At 37.7% G+C, this 25,958-nt stretch overlaps 1 long non-coding RNA gene across 1 annotated transcript; it reads left to right on the plus strand.

Annotated features, from left to right (window-relative positions):
* Positions 1–16,861: 16,861 nt before the first annotated feature.
* Positions 16,862–25,953, plus strand: LOC140144740 (uncharacterized). The gene is made up of 3 exons (XR_011857927.1): positions 16,862–16,971; positions 25,018–25,135; positions 25,854–25,953. It is a non-coding gene; the product is annotated as an uncharacterized lncRNA (long non-coding RNA).
* The last annotated feature ends 5 nt before the right edge of the window (positions 25,954–25,958 follow it).

Consider the following 25,958-nt stretch of genomic DNA (forward strand, 5'->3'; position numbering starts at 1 on the left):
TGGGGTCATTCAGTACACAACCTGAATAAAAATGACGTCATTCGGTATGAAACTTTGAACAAAGGATGGTCATTGGGGTAACAAAAAGTAAAATGGGAGTCATTGAGTACAGGATTGCCAAAAGAGTATCATTAAGTACACATAAATAAGTGCCAAACTGCGTAAAAACAACTTGGCCACCTAGGAAATGTGAAAAATCTCGTTATTTCCGGAGGAGAACACAAATGCCACCTAAATTTGGGAATTAAAAGGGGGGTCATTGGGTATAGCAGGAAATAGAAAAGGGGGGTCATTGAGTACATGAATTTTTTTTTAAAGAGGGTCATTGGGTAATATGTAGGGCCATAACACAAAAAAGGGGGTCATTGGGTACAAGCCGGTTTGAAAAAGGGGGTCTATCCAGAGGCACATGATGCATATCTGCCATGGAAGTGCCCCCCCCGGTATTATTATAAAAATGGAACCAGGTGTTTTGTTAATGACACTATCAGTCATCCCCGTGAAGGCTTAAACATTTATTTACTTTTTTAGGAATGGGTTAAAATCCACAAAATTATCATTCGGTGATTATAAATGAAAATAAATATCAAAAGGAAGAAAGCGGAAGTGTAACAGACTTCTTCAATATTGTAATAAAATGTGACATTTTTACCCGTCACACAGTGTCATCGCCCCGATATCTTCATGGCAGAAATCGCCATTTTTTTAATTTTTTTTATTTATTACACTTTATCACTGGCACAGAATTACACAAAAATATATAATATTGCACATAAGTTACATCAAAAATTACACAATATTATGAAAGGAAACAATATTTGTTTTAAAAAGTCCAGTGAATGGCTGGAGCGAACAGGTGCCAGGCACCTCTAAGACCGCCCCACCAAATCCAAAGAAGCAGGGGAGGGAAATTTAAATTGAGGGGGGAATGCAGGTTAAGTTACATTTGCCTGCAATTTGGACAATTACAAAATGAGGTCCAAGTGCAAACAGAAGTTGCATCAAAGGTGTGAGTAAATTTGGACTGGTAAAACTCCAAAACTTATTGCTTAAATGAAGCAACAGAATTTGTAGATCTGATAAGCTCTGATAATACTAGGGAGCTGGTTCCAAATGGGCACCATACGCTGAAAAAAGCCCATCTTGTGGCACTCAGTTTTAGAAAGCTGATTTGCCAGCAACAATGGATCAGAGGAAAATCTGGTGATGGGGCGGTCTTTGTTAATACCATTAAAAACTACATAATCATCTAGATTGATGTCATATAATCCCAGATTGCACTTGACAAATATATTGAGATCAACATATTCTCTTCTAAAACTAATGGAAGAAGAGCTAGCTCGGTTAACCTTTCTTTGTACTCAGCCTCGGGTAATCTAAAATGAATTTAGTTGCCCTTCTCTGGACCCCCTCAACTTTCTGGATGTTGCGCTTTGAGGTACCACTCCAGAGGGGACTGCAATACTCCAAGTCACTACGAACCAAGGCTGAGTACAAAGTCCTGGATACATTATGAGGGGGCATTGAAGCCAATGGTGCGTTTAATCATACCAAGTTTTTTGTTACACTTTTTAACAACCATGTTAATGTGATCATCCCAAGTAAAAGATGAGGAAATATCAAGACCAAGATCTTTGATGGAACTAACACGGTCTAGAACGGCACCTTTCATTTTATAATCATGACGAATTGCATTCCTACGTCTGGTGATTGATATGATCTGGCATTTAGAGGGATGAAAATGGAGATCCCAAGTTTTGCTCCAATTAAATAATGCATCAATATCACTTTGGAGCATGTGACAATCAGAGACATCAGAGATGTTTTTATAACATTTAGAGTCATCTGCAAACAAAGCTAATGAAGAATTCTGGGCAACACTGGGCATGTCATTAATGTATAAAAGAAAAAGCATAGGCCCCAATATTGATCCTTGGGGTACCCCTGAAACAACAGGAAGCCAGTCGAAATTAACCCCATCAATATAACAACCCTCTGCCTCCTCCCTGTTAAATAAGTGCGAAACCAATTGAGGAGGTCAGAATGAAAGCCAAAAGATTGCAATTTGTGAAGCAACAAGCTATGACAAACACTGTCGAAAAGCTTTCGAGAAAGCAAGATAGATCATATCAACTTGCCCCGCGTTGTCCAGAGTAGAACTGACTTCATGAAAAACGGATAAAAGCTGTGTCACAGTGGAGCGACCCTTGATAAAACCGTGTTAATGTTGCAGATGGTATAATTGGTCTTTAATTGCGGGGAACACTTGATCAAAAATAGCTCTCTCCATCACTTTACCACATATACACAATAATGACACAGGTCTATAATTTTCAGCACGTTGCCTGTCGGATTTTTTAAAAACAGGAACAACATTGGCTTTTAACCAGGCCTCAGGCATAACACCAGAACTCAAAGATAAGTTTAAAATGTGGCACAAAGGAAAAACAATTTCATGAGCGCATTCTTTCAAGACCCTGGGAGATACCGGGGGTATCCCATCAGGGCCAATAGCTTTGGATACATTTAAATTGCACAAGATCTTGAGGACATCACATTCGTTGATCTGAATATTACCCAGTGAAGGATGTTGAAACCCATGTAGGGCCTATCTTTGGCAACTGTGTGTTGGAAGTTGGTTGAGTAAAAACAGAATAAAAATAGTTGTTAAAAAGAGAAGCTTTTTCTCTAGCTGTTGTAGCTGTGATGTTATCCCAGCTGATAAATTTTGGAAGAGATTTGGATTTTGTTTTTGATCTAAAAAATGACCAGAATCTCTTGGTGTTATCAACAACACTTTCACCAAGACTATCAATATACTCATTAAACTTGATAGAGAGCAATTTTTTCAAACGATTGCGTAACTTCCGCAAAATTGGCCCAGTGGCTAGAGAGATTTGATTTTTTAGCACGCCTCCACGCAGTTTCCTTTTTGTTTTGGAGATGCCTAACTTCTGCGTCAATCCACGCTGGGGCCGAAGAGTCTTTGATCTTAATTTTTGGTATGTAATCGTCTGAAACCTTGGTGAATATTTCAGAAAATAAGTTCCATGATGAATTAACATCTATTGCACAATATACTTCACTAAAATCAGTGTTTTGCAGCTCACAACGTATATCATTAAAATTAGCTGCTTTAAAATTGTATACAAATCGAGGCCATGGTAGGTTGAATCCACCGCCACGCATAGCCATTTTGTTCCGACCTGTTTAATAGCTTTGAGTCGCATAATGGGCCGAAGGACATCTGACTAAGGCTACTGACAATAGCCCCGATTAGGCCGGTGACTGACCTCGCTGTGTGTGAGTCGAGCATGGTACGCCATAGGTCATAATTATGCTTTTAGACTACCTCCACGATTGGCCTATACACTGCGCTATATAATTCGGCACATATAAATCAGAATTATTGTCAGTTTTTGACTCAAGACGCAAGCTTCTTTCTCAAGACGCAAGCTAACGACTATCATATCTGTTCAAAATATATATTCAAGTGCAAGGAACCATATCTGGTTTATACGAAATCATTTACGGGAGATATTCATCATTTTCTATCCGGTATCCAAAGATTTTCATCTCATATCAAACTCGTCCATAGTATATTCACGTGTATCGATCCCGGGGCCCGGGTATTGATTTTAGTATCTCTGCTGACAAAGTAATTATTAGCCAGGCGATGTCGGTGTGCGTCATGTCCGTATTAGGACGTGTTATGTCTTATTACCTGCATGCATGTTAGCACGATATGTTAGCACACCTTACAAAAATGCTAAAATCTTATTTCGAATAATTATTTTCAATTTAATGTAAAATGCTTACCGCCTGAATTTTGGTTTCCCATAGTAGCCACTAGGCGTGTTCAACCAACTGCAACTAGTACTATTATACTAATGAACATTCAGTTAACACAGCACTCCAAATTTAGAACGCATTATGCCAGTACCAGTTATCCAGGATACCGGTATACACATACATAATCCTACGCAGGATAGGCCTAGTTGTCCATGGGTAGCCTACTAGCCTTTCCTCACTCTTGGGTACATACAGCAACTGACATTAATGAATGAGGACGATTTTCTTGTGAAATACCGGTACAAAACGTCATACCTCAATCTCTATAAATTTCTTCGATACAGAGCTTTCTCAGTTGCAGCTCCAACTTTACGGAACAATCGTCCATATCTGAGACTAATGTGCAACAATAATAATTGCAAGACTCTTTTATGATTGTACAATTTACTTGCTTTATGTTTCATGCTTCTTTTTACACATTTTTATGGAATATTTTGTCAGTATCGATCCCGGGTATTTATTTTAGTATATCTGATGCGCCAAGTAATTATTAGCCAGGCGATGTCGGTGTGCCTCCCCGTCAGCCAGAATAACGTAGCTATAAAATCTTCATGCCAACACAGGATCTGTGATGCCAGTATAGAGGCCGCAACATGAAATACTCACTATGGATAACCACCAGCTAGTGGATACTCAATAGGTAAACTTAAATCAGGGAAGCATAGAATGTATCATTACAGGAAATGAATCTAGCTGTGTATGAACTTGATCATGTTGACTGTGACGATCACTGCACATTATGAATAGGCCTATATCGGGAAGGTCTATTAACTGAAGTCTGAATATTCATTCAATTATAAGCATACTATGGAATAGGAATATTGAAATCAACCAGCCCTTCAATAATACAAAATATATAACAAGATACAATACATCGTTTGGTTCTTTGCCTATTACATGCACGGAAATAAAAAAAAAATACATGTATAAATTCTTGTATACAAGTCATATAAATAATTACAAGTATGGACAGTTCAGCAATTTTCTTGCAGAGAGATCTCTAGATTCGACCACAGTTAATCGAAACGCGTCCCACATAAGCTTTGAATGATAAAGAAATAGTCTAGATTAGTATCCATTCCTACTTTGTAATCAAATTGGCTGACAATGGGGTTAGTCTTGGCATACAATGTAGAGTAGATCACTTTATCATAATAAAAAGTATTTGACGACTTCATCATTGGGTCCTATCTACCTAAGATGACTTCATCATTGGGTCCTATCTACCTAAGATGACTTGCTATCTACCTAAGATGACTTCATCATTGGGTGGTATCTGCCTAAGATGACTTCATCATTGTGTGCTATCTGCCTAAGATGACTTGCTATCAACTTAAGACGATGACTTCATCATTGGGTGCTATCTACCTAAGATGACTTCATCATTGGCTGCTATCTACCTAAGATGACTTGCTATCTACCTAAGATGACTTCATCATTGGGTGGTATCTGCCTATTAGATAATTTCATCATTGGGTGGTATCTGCCTAAGATGACTTCATCATTGGGTGCTATCTACCTAAGATGACTTGCTATCTACCTAAGATGACTTGCTATCTACCTAAGATGACTTCATCATTGGGTCCTATCTACCTAAGATGACTTGCTATCTACCTAAGATGACTTCATCATTGGGTCCTATCTACCTAAGATGACTTGCTATCTACCTAAGATGACTTCATCATTGGGTGGTATCTGCCTAAGATGACTTCATCATTGTGTGCTATCTGCCTAAGATGACTTGCTATCAACTTAAGACGATGACTTCATCATTGGGTGCTATCTACCTAAGATGACTTCATCATTGGCTGCTATCTACCTAAGATGACTTGCTATCTACCTAAGATGACTTCATCATTGGGTGGTATCTGCCTATTAGATAATTTCATCATTGGGTGGTATCTGCCTAAGATGACTTCATCATTGGGTGCTATCTACCTAAGATGACTTGCTATCTACCTAAGATGACTTCATCATTGGGTGGTATCTACCTAAGATGACTTCATCATTGGCTGCTATCTACCTAAGATGACTTGCTATCTACCTAAGATGACTTCATCATTGGGTGGTATCTGCCTATTAGATAATTTCATCATTGGGTGGTATCTGCCTAAGATGACTTCATCATTGGGTGCTATCTACCTAAGATGACTTCATCATTGGGTGCTATCTACCTAAGATGACTTGCTATCTACCTAAGATGACTTCATCATTGGGTGGTATCTGCCTATTAGATAACTTCATCATTGGGTGGTATCTGCCTAAGATGACTTCATCATTGGGTGCTATATCTACCTAAGATGACTTCATCATTGGCTGCTATCTACCTAAGATGACTTGCTATCTAGCTAAGATGACTTCATCATTGGGTGATATCTGCCTATTAGATAATTTCATCATTGTGTGGTATCTGCCTAAGATGACTTGCTATCTGCCTAAGATGACCTCATCATTGGGTGGTATCTGCCTAAGATGACTTCATCATTGGATGCTATCTACCTAAGATGACTTGCTATCTACCTAAGATGACTTCATCATTGGGTGCTATCTGCCTAAGATGACTTCATCATTGGGTGCTATCTGCCTAAGGTGACTTCATCATTGGGTGGTATCTGCCTAAGGTGACTTCATCATTGGGTGCTTTCTGCCTAAGATGACTTGCTATCTACCTAAGATGACTTCATCATTGGGTGGTATCTGCCTAAGATGACTTCATCATTGGGTGCTATCTACCTAAGATGACTTGCTATCTACCTAAGATGACTTCATCATTGGGTGCTATCTGCCTAAGATTACTTCAACATTGGGTGCTATCTGCCATGGGTGACTCCATCATCGGGTACTATTTACCTAAGATAACTTGCTATCTACCTAAGATGACTTCATCATTGGGTGCTCTCTGCCTAAGATGACTTCATCATTGGGTGCTATCTGCCTAAGGTGACTTCATCATTGGGTGCTATCTGCCTAAGGTGACTTCATCATTGGGTGCTATCTACCTAAGATGGCTTGCTATCTACCTAAGATGACTTCATTATTGGGTGCTATCTGCAAAAAAATGACTTCATCATTGGGTGCTATCTGCCTAAGGTGACTTCACCAGTGGGTGCTATCTGCCTAAGATGACTTCATCATTAGGTGCTATCTGCCTAAGATGACTTGCTATCTACCTAAAATGACTTCATCATTGGATGGCAGCTGCCTAAGATGACTTCATCATTGGGTGCTATCTAGGCCTACCTGAGATGACTTGCTACCCAGCAAACACAAAACGTTTTCGACATCATTCGCAAAAGGTTATAAAAGGTTGTCAGAAAACGTTTAAATATCGGGTTATATAAATGGTATATTAACGCGGCTGTGTACTACATATAGACATTGTTTCTTTCGCGAAATTGAGTTTTTTTGATATTTTTGTACTTTGTTATGTTTTTTATAAATACAAATAATGAAAATCCAGATTTGTAAACTCCAACTGCAATATTTTAAGGATTTTATTTCACTATTCCACTCGTGTTTGAAATTGAAAAGGAAAGAAAAAAATTGTTGTACCAGCCAGGGTACACGCGCGCAACAACTCATCGCGTTGCGTATCGCGCAATTTGTTAACGCACAAATACGTGACGCATACGCGACGCTTATCTGCATGCGCGGCGCATCTTATGGAAACACCACGGAAGCACTGATTTCACAAAAACCTAGTGGTCAAATGGCTCCGTTTTAGCTGATAAAATGTGGGTTTTTTCAAGTTCTTTCCCCCATTTAAATATCAAGTTATGAATGGATTTCGCTCAAACTTCTCAAGGGGCTGTGGATTTACCCGATGTTCACGTAATATAAGTTACAAAAACGAAAACTGTCAACGGCCATTATTTCATTTTCTCGGTAAAATGACGATTTAGGTACACGATAACTCAATAAATACAGCATCTATAGGTAAGCAAATATGATCATCGTAAAAAGCATGATCGACTCAAGAAACGGTTTTCTCATTTTTTATATTTTGGTCTATTTCCGATTTTGGGCATCATTTTGTGCAAATAGGCGTTTTTGAATTTTAAAAAGTTCATTTTGATGCCTTATATGGTCAATATCTCAAAAAATAAGGCCAATATCAAAAAATAAAAAACCGTTTTGGAATGGAGCCTCAAGATTGAGCTAAAAACAAAATAAAATATTTTGGAAAGAGTGTTTTTTGTTATGATGTACCTAACAAATATTGCCAAAAACTCACTTTTTGTGATTTTCTTAAAATTGTTGTTTTACCCCAAATCTGTATTTATATTAAAATTTATTGATGTCTTGCCTTCATAAAAATGTATACTTTTATATGTTTTGCGCGAATAATTACAAAGTTATTGCACTTTTACTACATGCATGTCTGAGAGTACACATGCAGCCACCTTAAGAGTATAAAAGGTTTTCATAACCTTAAGAAACATTTTCTGATAATCTATTGCTCAGCAAACAAAAATGTTTTACAGAAAACGTTTAAATGTCGGGTTATAAAGGGTATAAAAACGTTTTAATAACATTCCAAAAACATTCTTGAAAACTTGATACAAAACATTCTAAACAGAATGTTATTTTGGGGTTGAAAAATATTTTGCGAAAAATGTTTGCCCAAAATATTTTCAATAACGTTTTAAAAACGTTTTCATGACCTTTATATAACCCGACATTTAAATGTTATTAATAGGTTTTGAAAAAAACATTTTAAGAACATTTCTGTGCTTGCTGGGTTCAAATATTTTAACATAATGTTATTTAAGTATTGACACAATATTTGGCAAAAATGTTTGCAAAAATAGTTTACAATAACATTTTTTGAAAACATTTAAAAATATTGTTGTAGTGTGTTTTCATACAAAACGTTTTAAAACGTTATCATGACCTTTATATAACCCGACATATTAATGTTATTAAAACGTTTTTACCTAAACCAAAAGCCAAAATATAACTTATTTAAAACGTTTTTAAAACGTTTTTGTGTTTGCTGGGTATATCTACCTAGATGACTTCATCATTGGGTGCTATCTACCTCATGACTTCATCATTGGGTGGTGTCTGCTTAGCGCGGGGGGTCATCATTGGGTGCTATCTACCTAAGATGACTTGCTATCTACCTATAGATGACTTCATCATTTGGTGTTATCTGTTCGTACAATCTGACCAACACCACTCTACTGGTAGTCAGTGTCAAGATTCATCAACTCAAATTTCTCGGCCATTAAACTGCGTCTTGAAGACGACGAGCCTGTGAATTATGCCCTTTATATTACACCACATGGGAAGAGGAAACCGGGACGGCCACGCACACTGTACTTACAGTATGTCCAGCACCTCCTGGGAGATACCGAAGGGATGCTGCAGCCAAACAAAATTGTTTCGCTTGCCCAAGATTGCAATAGTTGGAGAAAGCAGCCGACTGATGATGATGATGATAATTGGATTCCATCTACGTAAAGCTACCTAAGATGACTTCATCATTGGGTGCTATCTGCCTAAGATGACTTCATCAATGTGTGCTATCTAAGATGACTTCATCAGTGGGTGCTATCTACCGAAGATGACTTCATCGATGGTTGCTATCTACCTATAGGCCTATGACTGGGTGCTATCTACTTAAGATGACTTCATCAATGAGTGCTACCTGCCCAAGATGAATTCATCATTGGGTGCTACCTGCCTAAGACTCCATCATTGGGTGCTCTCTGCCTAAGATTACTTCATCAATGAATACTATCTGCCTTAGATGACTTCATTAATGAGTGCTATCTGTATAAGATGACTTCTTCAGTTGGTGCTATCCACCTAAGATGACTTCATTAATAAGTGATATCTACCTAAGATGACTTCATCAATAAGTAATATCTACCTAAGATGACTTCATCAATAAGTGATATCTACCTAAGATGACTTCATCAATAAGTAATATTACTGAAGCTGTGTTCACACATGCACTTATTACCGGTAATATTTTATCTAGGCTTATGTCCGATCGAATTAAATATATCCGCTAATCCCTTAGCGCGTCCACATTTGTCGGCAATAGCGCTATACGCTGTCGAAGTTACGTAATAATCGGATTAACTACCATAGCAATAGGTGAATCATGATGATGACTTGCACCTGTACGATTAGTATCTTTGAAAAGACCAGTATTGTATTCAATCTATATGTTCAAAATTGTTTTCACCTATTGCTATGGTAATTAATCCGATAAATTGCGTAACTTCGCCAGCGTATGTTCGACGTGTTATGTCCGATATAGCCTATTACCGGTCATAAATCCTATTACCGGTCATAAAATTTATCCCGATTTTAAATTTTTTCACTTTCAATAAACGCCCCTCTTTAGAAAAAATTACAGACCATGCGGTAGGTATGTCATGTAAGAAAAATGCAAATTCAAAAGTTCCAAAATTCAGACCAATTTTGTATTTATGTAGGTTCTATTATTATTATTATTATTATTATTATTATTATTATTATTATTATTATTATTATTATTATTATTTTAGTTTGACAATGTAGTCCCTTTTTACAGTAGACTTAGCTCTATATCGCATTTTATACATGTAGGCCCTACATGGTGGACATCTTTGAAAAATGACAAAAATAAAAAATAACAATGACTCCCATCATCTTGCTATCTTTTTTCTTGGGGGGGTGTCCCAAATTTACAAAAAGTCGGCTTCAATAAAATTGCGACCTCCCCTATTTCGTCAGCAAAGATTTTATGGCCCCCACCGTTTGCAACCCCCCCCAAACAGGCATCAGTCTTTTGGAATAAAATATACACACTATCTGTAGTCATGTTGTGTTGTGACTCCCTACATTTTGGTCATCAAAAATATTTTATGACACTCCCTATTTTTCTTTCCGTATTTGGGACCCCCCTAATCATCTTATAAAATCCAATTACATGCCTTTCTGTTATCATGCTTATGGCTTAATAAATGTCATCTCCATCTACTTTCAGGGCCATACTGCCCCCCCCCACCACCACCACTGAGCCCTCTGGAGGGTTTACATTTGCTATCCCCCCTAGAAACTCTTGTAGGTCATCCCAATAAGGATGGTCAATTGCTCCTGCGCCTGAACTTTTTACCCGATCATGGAGGGTGCGATGGAGAGTTTTCAGTGCCTTTATCTTAGCATGTACCTGCTCCCCCAACCGTATGGGGAATCCCCCCTTGTCATGTAATAGCGTGGCTATCTCCTCCCAAAGCTTTTTTTTTATCCCAGAAATACTTTCCGTGTCTCTCCAAATTTTGAGGATAGCCAATGTTCCCTTGTCATTCCAATGGACCCCTCTATTGCGTTTATTTATATTAACATTTGCAGCTGCAGCCATGATGACATCACGCAGTAAATTACTCTGCTCAGTGGCGTAGATTTCTTTTTGTTTGACATTGGGGGGGGGGATGGAGTTGGGAAAAAATATCAAGTATAGTCAATCCAGCACCTTTTGGCGACAGAATAAGTTTCTGGTTCAATTGTGCGCGAAGCGCGAGAAAAATTTTGCTATTTTGAAGCTAAACTGATGAAATAATGGTGTAAAAGTAGAATAAATGCGCGCGAAGCGCGCGAAAATGTGCACTTTGGGGGCAAAAATGGGCAAATATGAGGTTAATTTGGTCAGAAACCCATTATCAGGCGTCAACATGGGGGGTGATTGAATGGACCACCCCCTGGCAAAATATTGGGGATTTATCCTCCCCATCCCCCGATCTACGCCTATGACTCTGCTTAAAATTTTGCGCGAGTGATATACTCCCAGTTATATCCGACAGCCCAATAGTGCTGCATGTCCACACGTAATTACTATTACCGGACGTAACGTTTCGATCGGTCTTAACAGCTCTTAACCCTGGATATCTTCAGCCTTAAATTTTCGGATTTAAAGCACATTACGTCGGATATAGTAATTTTTTTTATATCCGACGCTCATTCACACTGCCACTTATATCCGATACTATTACCGACGTAATTTAAGTCCGACTGTGTGAACAAATTGTCGGATTTAAAGCACATTACGTCGGATATAGTAATTTTTTTTTATATCCGACGCTAATTCACACTGCCACTTATATCCGATACTATTACCGACGTAATTTAAGACCGGTAATAAGTTATTTAAGTCCGACTGTGTGAACACGACTTAGGATGACTTCATCAATGGGAGCTACGGTATCTACCTAAGATGACTTCATCAATGGATGCTACCTGCCTAAGTTGACTTCATCATTGGGTGCTATCTGCCTAAGATTACTTCATCAATTGATGCTATCTACCTAAGATGACATCATCAATGGATGCTACTTGCATAATACTTCATCATTGGGTGCTAAAGATGAACAAACAAAACAAAAAAATTTTTTAGAAAACTTGATGCAAAACATTCTAATATTATGTTAAAATGTTTGGCAAAAATATGTTGGATGGTATATCAATTGAATTTCAATAGGCCTATGATAGTGATATTGATTTGAAAAAGATTAAAATTGATTGTAAGATCAGTGCAGAATAGTCGTATATGAAAATGGAAAGTTACTATATAGTATGGTCGTTGAAGAGGAAAAACAGTGGCTACCCGGAAAAAATTGGTAAAAAGCTGATTTTTGCACCAGACAAGCAGAATATATCATAGAACATCATATCCAAAATCCGAAAAAATCCTCCTTGGGGAATTTGTTTTATCCAAGATGGCCGCCAAAATGGCTGCCACAACATATAATTAGCTGTATCTTAGCTTCTAAAGCAGATATGATGATGATTTTAGTGTCTTTGAATAGGTTTAAGAGGTCAGAGAATTCAAATTTGTACAAACCTAAGACACTGATGTCTTCAATCACACTGAAATCCAAGATGGCCGTCAAAATGGCCGCCACAACATATAATTAGCTGTATCTTAGCTTCTATAGCAGATATGATGATGATTTTAGTGTCTTTGAATAGGTTTAAGAGGTCAGAGAATTCAAATGTATACAAATCTAACACACTGATGTCTTCAATCACACTGAAATTCAAGATGGCCGCCAAAATCCCACCACCACATATGATAAGATATGTCTCCGCTTCTGAAGCAGATCATATGATGATGATTTTAGTGTCCTTGAATATATTTCAGAGTTCAAAGAATTCAAATTTGTACGTATCTAAAACACTGATGTCTTTATTCACTCTGGAAGCCAAGATGGCCGCCAAAATGGCCGCCACCACCACGTGGTATGTTTAGGTATATTTTGGCTTAGGCCAAAAAAAAATAATGGTTTGTCTCAAAGCTCACGAGTGGTTTGAAAACAAATCCGATTTTTTTTTTATTCCTGACTTTTTTCATGGTATTTGGAGAAAAAAATCTGATTTTCGCCGAATTTTGTTGGAAAAACTAAAAAAAAAATTTTTGAAATAAAAAAAAAATTCTGCATTTCTTTTTTTCCAAATCTCACGATTTTACAAATGCGCGCGCGAGCTTTGAGACAAACCTTTTTTTGGCCTTATGAAGCAGATATGATAATGATTTTAATGTCTTTGAATAGGTTTTAGGTGACGCATAAGTCAATTTTGTATTTATCTTCATAAGTATACGAGTCTTTACTGACACCGCAATCCAACATGGCCCTCAATATTGCTAAAATCAAACATGATTTGCAGAATATCTCAGCTTCTGAAGCCAATATAATGGTGATTTTAATCTTTGAATGGGTTTTAAGGGTACTACACCCCTCGATAAATTTGTGTCTATTTTTGCATTTTCTCAAAACTAATAACACAGTGGTAACAAAAGTTATATATATTATAGGGGCAAGGAATACAATTACTACACTGGAATTTCAGTGACCCAAGACAAGCGGTTTGCTATTTATGATAAGAAATAAGGTACCGCTAGGATGTACCTCGTTTCCTATCATATATACTGAACAGCTTGTCTTGAGTCACTGAAATTTCAGTGTAGTAATTGGATTCCTTGCCCCAATAATATACAAAACTTTTGTTACCAGTGTGTTATCATTTTTTGAGAAAAATGCAAAAATAGTCACAAATTTACCACAGGTGTAGTACCCCCTTAAGGGTCAGAGAATTGTTGCAATTACTTAAAACCCGGGCTTATAACACTGAAGTGCAAGTCGCAGTAGAATCCCAAATAGCTGCCACCACATGTGAATATATATCTCAGCTTCTCAAGCAAAAGTAGCTGTCTTCGTTCTCATCTACAGGTATAATCGCCTCAGCGTTTTGGCAATGTTCTCCTGTGTAATCTTCACAAGCTGTGACACATTTAAGTCCATTTTTGCGACAGGATCATCCGTTATTTACACGAGAATTCCTGGAGGAAAGTTTACAATTGTATCGTACAAGCTTAAGTAAGCTATGTGGTGCTGCATCTAAATTCGTAAGGACCGGTGGTAGTACGATGTCAAGAGTGTTTCCAGTCCCATTGCTTTAAATTGGATTCAAGTCATTGTTTGTTAGCTTTCTCCAAAGTATGACCTGTAAAAGAACCCGCAGACTGAAAATACGCTGCTCTTTCAGTAGGTGAAAGCTTTTGTCGATAGCTATGGATCAAATGATGCTTTATTTGATGAAACCATCGCCATGGATTAAGCGAACCGTATATCGTTTAAAGAATCTTCTTCTCTGCCACCATATAAGACAACAAATAATCTGATACCAGCTGTACCAATCTGTTCTAATGTCGCCTCAGGATCGCTCATCTAGGAGGATATCTGCTGCAATTCTTTTATCTTCTTCAACAAACTTGTCCGTTTCCATGTCCAAATGTTGCAGAAGTTGAGTCGCAACCACTCCATGCATGGGTAAACAGGAGATGGGATGTCACTACTTCACCAGCTTTGTTAACAAGGTCTTGAACTTTCCAGACCACCAACCCTTTCTTCTCTGAATGGAAGTAGATATCAGCCATAGTCTGGTCTCAGTGGTACATCAAAAGGACAAGTATACCTGTGTCATCTGCTACTACAGGTACTTCTCTTCCTTGTCTTGCAAATTGAAGGGTACATTCCACTCTCAAAGTGTCAGCATCTCCAGTACTATTGTGCACGATCTGACCATTGGTTTCCAAGTATCGACTCAGCAGCGAGATAAACTGACTGTTGTTCTTCTCATTCGAGAGGAAGGTCTGCTGGTCATGGTGAGAACCTTCATAGATTCTGTGAGCTGAATATGATAAGAACAAATGCCAGTTTATCTCGCTGCTGAGTCGATGGATGGTGCACAATAGTACCGGAGATGCTGACACATTGATAGTGGAATGTACCCTTCAAAACTCCTTCAATGTTCAAGACAATGAAGAGAAGTGCCACTGGGGACCAGAATATAGCTGATATCGGTGGGTTGGAAAGTTCAAGACCTTATTAACAACGTTGGTGAAGTATTGACATTCCATCTCAGGTCCTGTTTATCCATGCATGGAGTGGTTGTGACTCAACTTCTGCAACATTGCTTAAGTTTGTACGATACAAATGTAAACTATCCTCCAGGAGTCCTTGTGGAAATAACGGATGTTCCTGTCGCAAAAAGGGATTTAAATGTGTCACAGCTTGTGGAGATTGCAAAGGAGAAAATTGCCAAAACGCTAAGGCGATTATACTTGCAGATGAAGTCGAAGATAGCTACTTTTGTTTCAGAAACTGAGATATAGAAAATCATGTGGTGGCAGCTGTTTTGGATTCTATTGTTACTGAGCACTTACTTCCGTGTTTTAAGTAATTGCAACATTGAAATCTGCAACCCCCAAAACCTATATTCTCTTAAAAGCCTATTCAAAGATTAAAATCATCATTATATTGGTTTCAGAAGCTGAGATATACATGTACAGTTCATCTTGGATTACAGTGTGAGTGAAGACTTGACTTAGTACTTTAGATAAATACAAAATTGACTTCTGCGTCACCTGAAACTTATTCAAAGACACTAAAATCATTATCATATCTGCTTCATAAGCCAAAATATACCTAAACATAACACGTGGTGGTGGCGGCCATTTTGGCGGCCATCTTGGATTCCAGTGTGAATGAAGACTTCAGTGTTTTAGATACGTACAAATTTGACCTCTGAAATATATTCAAGGACACTAAAATCATCATCATATCTGCTTCATAAGCGGAGATATATCTAATTATCATGTGGTGGTGGCCATTTTGGCGGCCATCTTGGATTTCAGTGTAATTGAAGACATCAGTGTGTTAGATTTGTACAAATTTGAATTCTCTGACCTCTTAAACCTATTCAAAGACACTAAAATCATCATCATATCTGCTTTAGAAGCTAAGATACAGCTAATTATATGTTGTGGCGGCCATTTTGGCGGCTATCTTGGATTTCAGTGTGATTGAAGACATGAGTGTGTTAGATTTGTACAAATTTGAATTCTCTGACCTCTTAAACCTATTCAAAGACACTAAAATCATCATCATATCTGCTTTAGAAGCTAAGATACAGCTAATTATATGTTGTGGCGGCCATTTTGGCGGCCATCTTGGATAAAACAAATTCCCAAAGGAGGATTTCTTCGGATTTTGGATATGATGTTTTATGATGTATTCTGCTTGTCTGGTGCAAAAATCAGCTTTTTACCAATTTTTTCCGGGTCAAAATGTCCAACGACCATACTAATACACGATCCGTGAACTGTGTCTTTTTGAAAGACTCTTCTTGTTTCATGTAAAACGTTTTGGTTTAAAAATCATTCATTTAAATATTACGAAAACGTATGACCCAAACCAAAACACGTTTCTAATATTTTAAAAACATATTAATTTTGTGTTTGCTGCAGTGTCAAAGCTAGTGAAGATTATCAATGGATCACCCGTCAAGACCATGAAGACAGCTCACTTTCTTTTTAAAGGAATTTTTACTTTCAAATGCCATGAATGTCGCCCTCTGTTGATGTGATAAAAATAGCACACATAGCCTTTTTGAAGTCTACTACAAAATACCGCGCTTGCATCTGTATACATGATGCGCTCTTGGAACTCCGACAGTGCATTCGCCAGAGTCTACTAATTGATTGTCGCCATTGCTACTTCGTTGTTGTTGGGATTGTGAAAACTTCGTCAAAGAAATCGTGATTAAAATGATCTTGTAAATACCGTAAGTTGAATTTGAAATGCTATGAATATACTTAACATTATGGTAGATAGTGTAATTGAAGAGGTAAGGTAGAATCTTACAGGGTTTTGTCGATAGAGACAAAGAGTTTGCTGAACTTGCTGTCAGATCTTTGCCAATCATCATGCAATAAAAATATTTGCTGTTATTGTTACATTGTCATACTCCTAAAGGTACTTGTTGTCTCTGGGCAAAATTACGTATACATGGTATAAGACCGTTACCGTACAGGGAATTGTTGAAGGAATATTACACAGTCAAGAATAGGATCCGTCACCCGTAGTTTGGATCACAGTCTCCTGTCCCTGAGACTGAGTAAGGACATGAAGGATTATAAAACACTTTAGTCCGAATAATCAGACCCAGAACAAAATATTAATTTCTGACATGATCTTGTACTGGGTCTGAACTGTTTCCATATGAAATCTTGATGGCAAATTGGACAATAGAAGCACATGGTTCTACGTGACAGCTTTTTAATCCCTATTCAGGTTACGTGAATCACGCTATTGTGGACCATCCTTCTGATACTTGAGTGTTTGGACACGCGAACGGTTTTTTGTCTACCTCTCTGTTTGTAAACAAACCAGGAGGTCGAAATCGCCCTCCTCGCCGAATCGAAAGTCAGCGTAATAGTACGGCACTAAAAACACTTGTGGCAGTTGTGCTGGCGATCCTGAATTTTAGACCACCCGAGCTTAGACTGCGGAACTCAGTCCTCAATGATAGTCAGTCATTTATCTTTTGGTCGTTATATATAATATGACTATCATTTGAGGGACTGAGTTGTTATAATATATCTTCCGAGGTGCAATTTCAGACAATAGCTGGGGATTAGTGGGGCAGAGGTTATCTATTGAATCCTTTCATGACCACTGAAGCATAGTCAAGTCTGCCAAGGACACTCGGCACAAATTGAAAGACCATCACAAAAGAATGCATGCATGTCAGGTCATCGACACCAATTTGGTGTTTGTTATGACACAAATTTTGTGTCTGTTATGCACCTCGAAATATGTACCTTAAAGTCTGTATCTACTTTATAAGGTACAAATTGCAAATTTATCATATTAAACTTTTGCAACAAGGTTAAACATGTTTTCAACTGTACAACCATACCTTTTATTCCAACGAACAAGCTTTATTTTGTTCCAAAATGCATGTTTTTATAGCTATTTTTGACGTAAAAGAGCTGGTAACAAAACCGGTGAATCGAGCTCCGAAGTTTTCGCGTAGCGCAAGCGCTTGATGTACGCTCGTTTTAACGGTAATTTACGCTAGCGTATCGTGAATTTTAAAGCGCGTTTGCATGTTTGACATCGTTTTACTGCGCGACACAATTCTGTATTTATTCAAGATTGATGAATTTCTCGAAAAACGTGATGTATTTTACCCCGTAATCTCCCTCATTACTCAATGCCCTGCCCTCTTTCACAATCTTTAGCTTCTTGGATATCATCGGAAACAGAGATTAGTAATTAGGTAGGTCACTGTATTTTTAAAGATTTTTTAGATGATTTTTACGATGAAAAAATTGATGTTTTAAGCTTCTTTTCAAAAAATGGTTTTAGCTACAAGTTACAAAAACGGGTAAAAAAATCGTTTTTTAGCTTGTTTGATAGTTTTGCTTAATAGTTTAAAGCTTGACTCCTTGGATGAAACTTTTAGTTTAAGCTTGTTAGAATATTAAACCTTGATGAAATAGTGATATTTGAGCCCTATACATGTAGCGCGGGTGGTCTAAATGTCAGGATCGCCCTTGTGCTGAACGTCAAATTGGTAGATATGCTAGGTGAATTCAAATTTGCCATCAAACTGCATCATTTTATATCAGATTAAAGCCCTTGAGTAAACAAAGCCAACACTGAAAACCTTTTTTTCATAGCACTTTCCGTAGCAAAGTTACATCTTGTCAAAGATTGACTTTCATCAAAAAGATTCAGCTAGCAAAATTCCCCAAAAGCGGCATTTCAGGGAACTAGATCTTAGTCTCATTATGATAGCAGCTTTTTTTAATGGAACTGCTATCAAAATACCTCTAAAATTCCATGTGCGATTGTCTTAATCACCATAAAAAATCATATTTGGGTCAAGTATAGAAAACATGTAGGTTTCCTTCTTCGGCCAGTTGTTTTAAATTTCTATGTAAATATGCATTGACATTGTCGGCGAATTTGGTTGACTAGCAAATGTGTTAACTAAGGTTTGTCTGGCATACCTAAAATTGGTCACTTATCGGCAAGTTATCGCTCACTGTTCAAAATGTGACATCTACACCAATTACAGTCCCCGAAACGGTCTCCTTTTTAGCCGACCTCAATTCCGAAACATTTAGTGATAGTTAAAAATGTGATCCCCAACCCTTTGTTTACCTTTGGACGAATTTGTAGAAATCTCCGCAGAGTCTCCGTCACTCCGTGTCTGAAATTCCCCGGTACAAACATAAAAAATGTCGCATTTCTCATTCCCGGTGATGATACAATGTACTATATCCGCATCGCTGTTTTCATACATGAATATAGTGGGTTCGTCTCACACACATAGCAAATTCACTACGATCAAATAGGTTGATGACAACATTTGATTGAATGGACTGCACTGCGAATCATCTATATTTGTGTGCGTTTTCTTCACTTTTGAGAAATTGCCTTGGTGCCCTTCTCAAATTTTCAACAGTTGCCATGATGCCCTCTTGAAATATTATAAACTGCCGTGCTGCCTTGCCTTTTCAGTGAAAATCCAAGGCAATTTTCAACTTGCCCTAAAAAAGTTGCCGTGCCCCTTCAGATCCTTAATTCGAGGGCTGCTATGATTAGGCCTACAGTGTCCTTCACCGGTTCAAATCCTTTGTTTGGAGCCAATCGATAAAAGCATGCAGGGCCTCTATAGTACACTGCCGTTAAGTCAACTATATCGATCAGACCATGGTTAAGGAAAGGATGGTCGGATGATGCAATTATGACCAGGGTCTAAGACGATGTGTATCGTTAAGAGCCAATCTCCCTTATTATGTACCCATCTGTGATACAAAAAAAAAAAGAATTTTCTCTAAAAAATAATTTTGGTACATATTAGCACCAACAACTCACATGTAAAATATGAGCGTGCACAGCGGCCTCGTTCAGCTTAAAAAAATTCTTGAAATTTCAGCCTCTCTGAGCCTTACTTGCAAATGGTAAACTTTGGAGGTGCATAACATTGTGCGCCATCATCATCCCAACCTGCATTTTGCATTTTTTTAAAGTACCAAATGGTTACATTACAAAAACCAAGAAAAAAAATTGGGATCTTGATGGCGCACAAAATCAGCAAATCCAATGATTTGATGAAAAGCGCCCTCGTGCAAACTTCAAAGCATCATAACGGGCTGCGCCATCAAGATCCCAAGTCCGAACAAGTTTGAAATTAAAGACCTCCATGACAAGTTTCATTTTTCAGCAAAAATTTTTTGGGATTTCGTTGGCGCACCGAGTTAACAGAGGTCAAAGGTCAAAATTTCCTATTTTCGCACATATTTGCACGCCTGTATTATTAAGCGCGCCAACGTCACCTGACTCTCCGAATAGCATTTCATCAAAGAAGAAGTAATTCTCTGCAAGAACTGAAAAAATTAGCTTGGGATCTCCTGATCTTCATATTTTTCTGATTTTTTGAAAATGGACTTAGCCTCATTTTGGAGGTCTATTTGACCTCTTTTTCCCACTCGCTGCACAATGTGGGCTTTTTACTGCATCACAAAAAGATGCGCCAACAAGATCCCAATTTTATTTGTCATCGTCTAGCTTCTTTGGCGACCAGTAGATAAAACACAAGCAACAGCTAATTGGGATCATGTGGGCGCACTAATATAAAAGAGGTCAAAGGTCAAGCTTTGTGCCAAAGTGATGCATATTTGCCTATGTGCAGCACGAAAGTGGAACTTTGACCATAATAAAAAAATAATAACCAACAAGATCCCATCTCACTTTTTGGATGATTGGATAAAGGGCTTATGTATAACTGATAACAAGTAAAAAAAAGTGGGATCATGTGGGCGCACTAATTCAATAGAGGTCAAAGTTCATACTTTGTGCCGAATTGGCATTATTTTGCCTATGTGCAGCACAAAAGTGGAACTTTGACCGGCAATATAAATGTGCGCCAACAAGATCCCATCTTACTTTTTGGATGATTGGATAAAGGGGCTTATGTATAACTAATAACAAGTAAAAAAAAAGTGGGATCATGTGGGCGCACTAATTCAATAGAGGTCAAAGTTCATACTTTGTGCCGATTTTTTTTTTCAATGGGGATCACCAGACATGTCTCATAGAAACTTGTGTGAGTGCATTTCAGATGATGCTGATTCCATCATGGTAGTTGGTGAGAGTAAAAAAAAAATTTGTCAAAATACTTTGACAAAATTTGAGTGAAAGGTTGCTGAATTCGCAACTTTAGGCTAAAAATCGCTTTAATTTTGTATGAAGTATGAACTTTGACCTCTAATGAATTAGTGCGCCCACATGATCCCACTTTTTTTTTACTTGTTATCAGTTATACATAAGCCCCTTTATCCAATCATCCAAAAAGTAAGATGGGATCTTGATGGCGCACATTTTTATTGTGGGTCAAAGTTCTACTTTTGTGCTGCACATAGGCAATGTAATGCCAATTCGCACAAAGTACTAACTTTGACCTCTATTGAATTAGTGCGCCCACATGATCCCACTTTTTTTTTACTTGTTATCAGTTATACATAAGCCCCTTTATCCAATCATCCAAAAAGTAAGATGGGATCTTGTTGGCGCACATTTTTATTACGGGTCAAAGTTCCACTTTCGTGCTGCACATAGGCAAATATGCATCACTTTGGCACAAAGCGTGACCTTTGACCTCTTTTATATTAGTGCGCCCACATGATCCCAATTAGCTGTTGCTTGTTTTTTGTCTACTGGTCGCCAAAGAAGCTAGACAATGAAAAATAAAATTGGGATCTTGTTGGCGCATCTTTATGTGATGCAGTAAAAAGCCCACATTTTGCAGCGAGTGGGAAAAAGAGGTCAAATTGACCTCCAAAATGAGGCTAAGTCCATTTTCAAAAAATCAGAAAAATATGAAGATCAATAGATCCCAAGCTAATTTTTTCAGTTCTTGCAGAGAATTACCTCTTCTTTGATGAAATCCTATTCGAGAGTCAGGTGACGCTTGGCGCTAATAATACAGGCGCAAAAATGTGCTAAAATAGGAAATTTTGACCTTTGACCTCTGTTAACTCGGTGCGCCAACGAAATCCCAAAAAAATTTTGCTGAAAAATGAAACTTGCCATGGAGGTCTTTAATTTCAAACTTGTTCGGACTTGGGATCTTGATGGCGCAGCCCGTTATGATGCTTTGAAGTTTGCACGAGGGCGCTTTTCATCAAATCATTGATTTGTTGATTTTGTGCGCCATCAAGATCCCAATTTTATTTCTTGGTTTTTGTAATGTAACCATTTGGTACTTTAAAAAAATGCAAAATGCAGGTTGGGACGATGATGGCGCACAATCTTATGCACTTCCAAAGTTTACCATTTGCAAGTACGGCTCAGAGAGGCTGAAATTTCAAGAATTTTTTCAAGTTGAACGAGGCGCTGTGCACGCCATATTTTACATGTGAGTTGTTGGTGCTAATATGTACCAAAATTATTTTTTAGAAAAAATTCTATTTTTTTTTTTGTATCACTACCCCCCTGATTTGGGTACATAATAAGGGAGACTGGCTCTTAATAATTAAAATATTATGACAAATAGGCTCTTTTTATGATGAAAAAATCATTTATTAAATTGTTTATTTTTTGGTGCCAGGCGGCCCCGCCCGGCAGTGCCCGGCGTAGCTACAGCCCTGCAAATAGGCAATTATTAATGTGTTAAAAAAGTTGCTGACCTGTGGAGTTTTGCAAAGTCTGCTATTAGTGGTGCATTGGGGTTACACCAACATTGTAATTTCAACATCATTTGCCTATAGATATACGATGACACAGTCACACCCAAAAATAAAAAAACGTATATAGATCCCTGATCCCTGTGCTCCGCTGATTTCCTCCACAACTAATAATACAATCACGTTAGACTAAATTACCATTTCCTTATCGGTTCCTTATCGGTTTTAAAAGTTTTTCAACATCATTTGCCTAGATACGATGATAAAAAACATACATGTACTAGGCTGATTTTCTCCACAACAAAAAATACCATCATCTTGATTTTGGACTAATTACCATTTCCTTATCGGTTTTAAAGGTTTTTCCATCACCAGTTGTGAACCTTTTAAATACCATGTTGCTCAGTCCATCGGGTTTAATAGGACGTGGGCGTATATGCGCTTTGCATAAATGGTGCATGAGCATATGTGCGCATATCCGAGATACGAGCGTCCATGGGTTGTGGCGCAGCTTGTTTACCAGGGGTTCAAATCCAACGCGAACCCACAGGTTCACGTTACAACTATTCTGGGAATTTCAATTGATTGAACACACCTTTCAACGACTGTATTCAACCCAACCACGTTCATATCACATATATATATTTCAAACTACAACGCGAATGTACTGTACGACCTTGGATACACAAAAACCAATCACAAGTGAGTTGGCACATCATCACACAGTGTACATGGACGTTAGTCACACTGTTGTACAGCTTTGTACATTCAATTGAAATTCCCAGTATAGACAAATCCAACGAGCCAAGTCATGGTCAGGATTTGGTCGGCCATTTTCGGGTCCCCGCTAGCACCAACCTGGGGTTTTGAGCGCCCCATTGTGCAAATAAAAGCCGCCTAACACCTAGAGAAGATGCAAGGACGATGAGGGTTAATAGAATAATATACAATTAGAGATAATTCCGCAGGTAATCCCGTCGCATCTATTCATACACAGTCCTTTTGTTCGCAAGTACAAATTAGTACATCCATTTGTAGCGTTTGATATGGTGTATGAGACCGCCATGGTTGATCAATTTGCATGCTGGAATTCAATTGGAAATATATTTTTTTGTTGCAAATATAGGCCTATAAGTTTATGATTGTTAGCATTTTTTCAGAGAAGTGATGATTATTGATCTTTTTTTTTTCTGTATTTTCGGTGGTTTCCTGAAGCCTGATAATCAAGATATTCTGGTACAAGCACTACAAGCAGGTTGCACTCATCATGTGTGTATGTCTGCAATCGTAGATTGAATACAATACCGCTTTTTTCAAAGATAATTATCGTACAGGTGTGAGTGATCAGAATGATATGGTTCAATGCATAGATATCGCATGTGGTTAATCCGATTATTATGTCACTTCAACAGCGATAGACCATGTAGAAGCTGTGTGTTTTGCTGAAGGGAACTGTAGGGCCTATTGTGTTGCAAACTTTAATCATTCTTTTGTCTACCTGTGTTTTCGCGGAAGGTGTAAAACGGGTGATGGAATGCAGTTTAAAATTTCCGCCAAGGCCGAATCATTTCACATTTTGGGTGCATTGTAGCCGACGGGTACCCAACTAAAGGCTGCTAGTCAGGTGTAGGAATGCGTGGATTTGGATTCGTCTATAGGAGAAAAACTAGGAGAACCAAAATTGGTTCATACTTCATACTTGTACCTTCCATATCTCATCTCTTGCTGTGTTATGGTTGGCATCTTTTTACTGTATGATGCAATTCTGCATTCAAGATGGCAAATTTCTCAAAAAAATGCGATGTATTTTTCCAAGAAATTTCCCATATTTCTTAAAATATTACAAACATCCCTTGTAAAGTTGTTGGTTGGTTATTGGTTGTTTTTGTTGTGTGTGTTTTGTTTTGTTTTTCTGCTTTTTATACAGTGATTAATTTTCATCACTTAAATGTGCATTTGTTTTCCTGACAATTCTGTGGGCTCTGGAAAGTGCTATTTTGAGCCATCACACTGTGCTTGTTTTTGTGCCTACATTGGTTGTTTGGTTTATGCTCCTGTCAATTGCAGTATATACAGATTGAATGAGTGAATGAATGAATAAAATATGAAAAATTGGTGTTTTTTTTCAGAATGAATGCTAATGATGGTATGTCAAGACTGGATCTCTCCATATTGCAGTCAAGTACAGACTAACAATGGATGAACGTTAGCAAGCAGGTACAGCCAACCCTGTATATCTTGTACTAGGTTAGTAATATCTGTGCAATATGTAACACAATCTGGTCGATATAGGCCAAATAACAGCAAAAATATCTATACAAAAAGCAATAAAATTCATAGTTCTTTAATGCTAAACATTTGGTGTTTACAGTATGATAGTCTTATGTTTGTGTAAGGTATAATTTCAACCCTTTTGTATGAATTTTGATCCTTGGGGACACGTTAATTTTTTAACATAGCCTATCTTTTTCTACACATGTTTTCTGCTCTAGAAACATTGATTAGTAGAAGTATATTTCTGAGGGTGCGCGCTAGGCCCTTCTTCCAACTAAACTATATGATGTCATTTTATCTATTGCTAAAAATTCATCTTCAAAGTAAAGAATTTTTTCCCACAATGTAAAAACATGTTTTGATTTTTTGTACCGATAGGATTGCGCATTATGTCTAGCGTTCCACTGGTTTCTTTTGACGTTATCATGGGGTATAACAGTTCTTGGATTAAAGAAAATCTTTAAAAATTGATTCAAATAAAAAAATCAAATGAAATAAATCAATTTTTTTTTATTTAAAAAAAATAAGAAAATCATCAACCCTGCAAATTATTGTTTGATTACAAACCACTGAAATCGATGGCCAACAAGTGGATTATTGTCATGCAAACTAATTTATAATCGAAACGCCTTGTTCCACATGTTCTATACTAAACAAACATCTTTCATTTTGACCATTTCAAATTTTTCAGGAAATTTTGTGTGGGTTTTACGACAATACCTCTGCGGTGGATACGGATGATAATTGAGTCAAACATATTCAAGCTTGCCTGATTCATACCTAGTTACGCTTAGCA

This window comes from Amphiura filiformis, unplaced genomic scaffold (assembly GCF_039555335.1).
Source record: "Amphiura filiformis unplaced genomic scaffold, Afil_fr2py scaffold_77, whole genome shotgun sequence".
NCBI classification, from domain to species: domain Eukaryota; kingdom Metazoa; phylum Echinodermata; class Ophiuroidea; order Amphilepidida; family Amphiuridae; genus Amphiura; species Amphiura filiformis.